A 7,527-nucleotide genomic window follows, 5' to 3' on the forward strand; every position below is an offset into this window, starting at 1 on the left:
AATTATCCGTTACACTCACTTTCCTTTTGGCGCTCCTGAATTATTAAAATTCTACAATATATTAGTTTTTAATCATGACTTCTCGCTTTATCAAGCTTGATAATAAATATATTCTATTATAGATGGATAACGAGATAGCGGTGTAATAATATAACATAAGATTAAATTGTGATCATAGGCAAGTTAACTATTATGACATTATGGGTGTCATTTGAACCTTGCATTATTCATTTACTTTAACAATCAAGAAAGTTGTCATCTAGTCTCAAGCCATACGTTTACGCCCACAACAAAGTGTATGGGCAATGATATTTTGTTTATAACTTTTACAAAACAAAATCCATTCGTTCGAGAGGAAAGTTGTGATGTTTAAACATGTTAAAAATTAATTGAATTATTGAATTTCAAAATGCACTATGTAAGAGCTAAATCTGCCTTTTGCAGGTCTTTCCTTTATTAACATAACAAGCCCATAATAAACTCTCTAGATCGTCACCCGACCATTGATTAGCTAAAGTGAGTTGCATTAAAAAAATCCTTACCGTCTATTTTTCACCGTGATTCTTCTTTGATCACCAAAAGGAATCATTTCCTGTCACATTCGACACGAATTTATAATAATCCAACACTATTTTCATGTAGAATTGTGTGCTACAAAAACATAAACAACATTCATTTGAATCAGGCGGCCATTGTAAACTGTACCTCAACCATTCAACACACATGAACAATTATTACATAAAATCTATCAAACAGATAGTTGCTGTCTTTACGGTAAAAGAAATAAATATGCAAAGTTCCAAGATGATCCATTCAGAATTGCAGCCTGTAGACGATAAATACAAAAATTGGGCGTGGCTCTGCCCCTGGGGTTTGGATATGGAACAATATAAATAGGTACCACCCTTTTATTGAAATGATTGATATGCTGAATTTGAACAAAATCTGTTGATTATTGCAACCTGTAGAGTATTTACCAATAAAAACTAACAAAAAAGTGGGTATGGTACCACACCCCTGGGGGCCGGAACATGCACGAAAATAAATATAGGTACAGTTTTGGTATTCAGACGATTTGAATCTCTCGGTTCGTTTGTTAACACTTTCTTACCAAGAGGCAAACATGCGTGTTGCAGTCGGTGCATTATAAACTCAAATAATATGATCTTTCCGTAGAAATTGTGAATTAATTACGAATATTTAATGAGTATTTTCGTCATTATTCCGCGATATCCCCAATCAAATAATTTGCGCTATTGTATCGTTGTTCCTGATACATGTACTTAGCACACCGCCCTCCAACTTGTACAATATTCACTAAAATAATGTGGTCTATTCGAGAAAGTGGTGGAATCAATATAAGGTTATTTAATCATTATTTTAGTCATTATTTCAAGATAACATTACAATCATTGTACCGTTGCTTCTAATATTTTCTGACAATGAATTTTCAGTGAAATAGTCCATTAAATACAGAACGGTTTGTGTATGCTGAGAACTAAAATAACCCGAAAAATACATTAAAGATTACCACTTGAGGGTTGTAACCAGTGGTAACTGAGTACAGTTTTACTTCTATTATTACAATAAGAGAACACACTTTATAGGTTATACGATGGTAAAGGGCCATTTAGGTGGGTTTAATGTGTACATGCTATGAACGATTTCAAATTATTTTAATGATATTGATCAAGGGTAGACTTAAAGCATATGACAGCTCGTGATCACCATAAACACGTACACTATGAACTGTTCAACACTGCTGTCAATTCTGTGCGTTAATGGAGTTGCGTCCATTTTATGGACTAAAATCACAGATATTGATGGAAAATTAGTGACAAATGAGAGCCAAAAGTTCCAAACATCCAAAATAAAGTGTGCATTAGAGTGTACGATAAATAGTGAATGTGTTTCGTTTTTCTATGATCTAACTTTAGGTATATGCTACCTTCATGAACAAGTATATAACGAAGATACAGCTAGCATGGCGGCAAACACGGTCTACTATACATCAGCATCAAAAGGTATGTTCTGTCTTTAATTTTAATTTTCTACTCGAGTGAACTGACTTGGAGTATGACGTCGACGTGGGTAATATTTTGTTTGACTTATCTTGCCTCGAAATCAAATTAAAATTTTGGAAATAATCTTAGAAATGATGTGAAGCTTAACGTTATATAAGTGCAAGACTAGTGGAAAAGTGTGCTATGGTGGACATTTGGTCGGACAGCGGACTTTCCGCCTACTGGTCGTCGAATTCTGTCAAAGGTTGCATCTTTTGCATGCACGTCAACGTGCTTACCCTCTTATCTATCCTACAAAATTGACACGTGGAACCATCTCGGCCCAGGAACTCTTTTTAGGTAGCCAGCTTCTTACACCGTTGCTCCAAAACACACACGCCTACAATTATCAACAAATTACTTTTTGGGTTTTGGGACATAGTAAGTGCATATATAAAATCATGAACATGCAAGTTTATCCGCGTTAAGATCTATTCTATAAATGTCAATGTATCTCATTCAAGGGACAAGCCAAGCAGTGTCAACCGCGATGGCATCCGAGACACCACCACCAGGGACAACTACATCACCAGAAGCAACCACCCCATCCTTCATTTGCCCCTCGCCTTATATCATGGCCAGTGGAATGTGTTTCCATGTGAATACAACTCTGGTAACTTGGCCAGATGCTAGAGCAAGCTGCCAGAGTAAAGATGGTGATTTGATTATTATAGACACTCAACAAAAACTGGACGAAATTGCACTTCACATAACAGGTAGTCTATTTTAATATGTTGTTGTCCCGATATTTTATTTTTTTGCTCTTATTTCGTATACAGTCCCTATAATCTTGATACATTTATTTTATTTTGTGATTTTTAACTTTCAGTGTGTGTGTGGGTGTGTGTGTGTGTGTGTGTCTGTGGACTAGCCAAGAAACTTTCCAAATTCTGCTGTTGTTTTCTAGTTCCTTGTTATTTAGGGTGGCTTCAATAGTAGCTTGTCTAAGTATAATCGGCACTTAATTCTAGACTTCTGCAAGATAAAGGGAGTCGCATATAGGCTTAGTGGTCCAGGTGTTGGCTAAGAAGAAAGGTCATCGTGATTTGCTGGCGTAGTTCCCCTTGTCCGTGGGGCGGGATGGGGGGGGGGGCGTCGGCTGGGACGAAAACCGAGGCCCCGTGTACACATTGGCGTGCAAGTAGAAGAACCCTTGACAGTTAGAATTCGAAATAACAGTAATCCGTAGCGCCGCTGTCCGGGCAAAATTTCCCCCATAGCATAATGCATAAGCCCAGTCGGTGCAGGAAAATAGAACGTCAAAACCCATTTTCTTTCCAATACATAATTCTTTTGCTATCATTATAACTTTGGTATTGGTGTGTTTAAGTTTGGTAATCAACTATATTTGGCTTAAAATATCACATTCAGACTAGAAATGCACCAATAGAACTATTGAAATACACGTCTTTAAAATCAGAGAGTTTAATTTAGATTATCATCAGATCATCGGTACAATATGAGAATTTTAAGAGTAGTCTAATGATTTCAAGTATAAACTTCTATTTATTTATATAGATTTATTCTGTGCTACAAATAAAAAAAGCTGTTTTCATTTACATTTAAATTTTATATACCGAAAGGGGGGGTGGATGGCCGAATGGTTAGCACGTACGCGCTGTATCATAAGGCCTGTCATTGAGTGAACTGGCGTGGTTTCGAATCCCCGGTTGTACGTGACAAGGAGAAGGGTCGCCTGTCCAACCTCGTGGGTTTTCTCCGGGTCCTCCGGTTTCCTCCCACTGCTAAAGACCCCTACGCACAAGCGAATTATTGAAATAAAATTAAACCATATATTAGTCCCAAAATGACCTAGTTTGTGTCGAGTGGACGTTAAACCCCATTTCTCTCTCTATATATATATACCGAAAATTGTTGGCAAATAAAGAACACGCCTATGAATTCTTACGCATTTGAGGGTATGAGTGTCTCAAACGGCGGTGCCTAGATATGTTTTCCGCGTTGGCTTAGAGCGTCCGACTTAACTGTCAATCAGATTTCCTATGAACATACGTTGTGACTGCCAAGACATTGTTTTAACCAGCGGCTGCCAGGCAGGATACGCCCACATTTTCGAGAGATGGATAGAGGACAAGCTAAAAAGAAAGTGATTTTTCGTACAATCAGCGGCCATAATTCAGGAAGTTACGGTCCGATATGTGCGAATATCGCAAGGAACCGAGATCTTTGGGTTACAAACTTACATTTCAAGTTTCAACAAAATCGGATAAAAATTGTAACCTCTATAGGGTCCACAACCTTGATATACCATATTTTTACGCTATTTGAGAACGAAGGGCGGCCATTATGTCTGTCAGTTTTGGGCCGATTTTCACGAAATTCGAACTCAGTCGTCCTTAGGGTTTAACGGTGATATAATAATACGTTTATTTAAATCGGATAAAAATTATGACCTCTATGGGCTCCACAAGCTAAAATTGCGATTTTTCGTACAATCAGGGGCCATAATTCAGGAAGTTAAGGTCCGATATGCGCGAATATCAAAAGGAACCGAGATCTTTGGGTTATAAACTTACATTTCAAGTTTCAAGAAAATCGGATAAAAATTGTGACCTCTATTGGGTCCACAACCTTGATATACCATATTTTTAAGCTATTTGAGAACAAATGGCGGCCATTTTGTCTGTCAGTTTTGGGGCGATTTTCACGAAATTCGAACTCAGCCGTCCTTAGGGTTCAACGGTGATATAATTATACGGTTTTTTAAATCGGATAAAAATTATGACCTCTATAATCAGGGGCCATAATTCAGGAAGTTACGGTCCGATATGCGCGAATATCGACAGGAACCGAGATCTTTGGGTTATAAACTTACATTTCAAGTTTCAACAAAATCGGATAAAAATTGTGACCTCTACAGTGTTCACAAGCCAAAAACGTGATTTTTCGTACAATCAGGGGCCATAATCCATGAAGTTATGGTCCGATAGATGCCAATATCGAAAGGAACCGAGATCTTAGGGTGATAAACCTATATTTCAAGTTTCATTGTAATCGAATAAAAATTGTGACCTGTAGACTGTTCACAAACAATTGTGGATGGACGGACGGGCGGACGGACGGACAGGGGCGACGACAATATACGTCCACATGAAAATGTGGGCGTATAAAAATATAAACTTACTTGTGTGTTTGGATCAATTGAATATGTTAATTGATATTTAGAGTGATGTTATTTGATTAAACCAATTTACTTCATCTACAAATCGGAATCCATGCTGTACTAAAAGGAATATTGTCAGCTTTGCGCAACTTAAAATATAACATTTCAGAAATGATATGAAATGAGGTTTAACGTCCTACTGAACATTTCAGAAAAGAACAACCGAGATTTAATGTTCACGCAAAGAAACTAGGATATTTTGTAACTATTATAAATTGAAATTATTAGCAACTCCTATTTTTCTTAGAATTAAAATAATTAATTTATTACAGCGGGACTTTACCAGATTGGAATTCACCACATAGCCAATAATGGAAATTTTGAATTTGTCGATGGACGAAACCAAAATGATGTGAGCTTTAATGCATGGGCATTAACTGAACCGGATTCTGGACCAGATTCTTGCGGGCGACTAAAGGATTGGAAATGGGACGATGGTCAATGTGGTGGTTATCCAAGGAAATTTATATGCGAAATCAAATAATTCAATAATATACATTTAATTTTAATACGATGAGATATATTCCTGTCTTTTTTGACGTGACATTAGGAATATAGTGGTGTTATTTTCGGTTAAACATGTAATCTCCGATTCTGTTAGACGAATGGGTATTTCTTGTTCGAATCAAATCTGTATTTCTTATCGGTTTTCGCTGAGTCTTTCACACTTTGCATTTCTGTATGAGTAGTAAATAAATAAGGTGCATTTATGACTTTTACGCTTTGTTTGTTGTTACCATTAGATACCACTAATAAACCCTGAAAATAAATTTTTAAAACGTTTTGAAAACGAAATGAGAAAGTAATGTTTAAGTATAGCAGAGATGTCCTTGAAGTAATGTTTTTATATTTTTTCTGTTCATTAGCTGTATTCTAAAATTTATATGTTCCGTTAAGCCAATAATCATGCTTCATGTCCTATCACTTATAATATTCAGAGCATAAGAAATATATATATAATAATTATTATAAACAAGGAAGATGTATTTACCTCATAGTTACCATTCTTTGCTACAAATTTGACGGTCAGGTTTGTATTTTGAATTATGGTCGACCATGCTATAGTCATCAGTCCATCTGTCCGCCCGCCACATCACAAATGATGTCCGCTCTGTATCTTGACTACTGTTTGGGGTTGAATAGTGATATTTATTTGACTGGTTGTGCACAACAACTAGAGGGTATGTCGCGAATACGATAGGTTGGAATCTCTAGATCGAAGGCCAAGGTCACAATCTTAGTAAGTCATTGAAGACCCAAAGTCCATGTTCAAAATTCATGTCAGCTCCATGTCTTGACCACTGTATGATGCGTAACGGGACTGCTCACCACCACTAGGGGTATCGCTGACTTGCAGTTGTCAAATGTTATTAGGGGTCATCCATGTTTTATATCTTGTGAGAGTTTGCAACATTTTTATTTTTACAGTCAATAGACCAATCTGTTTCACAGAGGTCTTCTAATATCTCTGTAACAGATGGCTGTTTCGACACGTGACATCACATCACGCGGCGTCAATCATTGGCTCAATAGCGCGTGCATTGTTTACATAAGACGTTACTGATTCGGGCTAAATGGTGAATTTTACTTATTTTAATACCCATTTACACTTAATAGGAAATGATGTTTTACCTAATAAATGAAAACAAATGTTTTAGAATTTAATTTGACGGAAGAAAAAAGTTAATAATTGGGACTCATTAAGTCGTATCGATGTCATCGGCCTAGCGAAAATTCACTGCTGATCAGAGTGTCAATAGACTAGAAGCTTGGCCATAAGTTGTAAAATTGTTTATACACACAGGGTATAATGTTTATTATCAGGAACATATATATACGCAGAATAATATATATTGTTATACAGGTGCCTAGCAACCAAACCAGATCAGGAGACCTCGTTAGTACTCCTTAGCAGATGTCTTCCGTCTCTCTCCTCCCCCCCCCCCCGTTCTGCTCTCAACTATAATGTACATGTATCATACGTATGAAATGAAATGAAATGAAATGGGGTTAAGGTTCTACTCTTCTGCACCTAACCTGGGCTAATTGAAGACGGGCATACGCCATACAGTGTGCTATGATGGAACTTTTGCCCGGGCGGCGGCGCTACGGCCTACTCTTATATCGAATTCCAACTGCCAAGGGATCTTTTACGTGCACGCCAATGTGTACACGGGACCTCGGTTTTTCGTCCCATCATACGTATGAACAAATCCATATGTCCTTTTTAGTCAAAGTTGATAGATAATACAGGTATAATGGTACAAATTTTTGATCTAA

At 37.1% G+C, this 7,527-nt stretch overlaps 1 long non-coding RNA gene across 1 annotated transcript; it reads left to right on the forward strand.

Moving 5' to 3' along the window:
- Positions 1 to 1,845: 1,845 nt before the first annotated feature.
- On the forward strand, positions 1,846 to 5,786 carry LOC126816395 (uncharacterized). Its single transcript, XR_007678331.2, has 3 exons — positions 1,846 to 2,024; positions 2,528 to 2,779; positions 5,520 to 5,786. It is a non-coding gene; the product is annotated as an uncharacterized LOC126816395 (long non-coding RNA).
- The last annotated feature ends 1,741 nt before the right edge of the window (positions 5,787 to 7,527 follow it).

Source organism: Patella vulgata, chromosome 3 (genome assembly GCF_932274485.2).
Source record: "Patella vulgata chromosome 3, xgPatVulg1.2, whole genome shotgun sequence".
Lineage (NCBI taxonomy): Eukaryota > Metazoa > Mollusca > Gastropoda > Patellidae > Patella > Patella vulgata.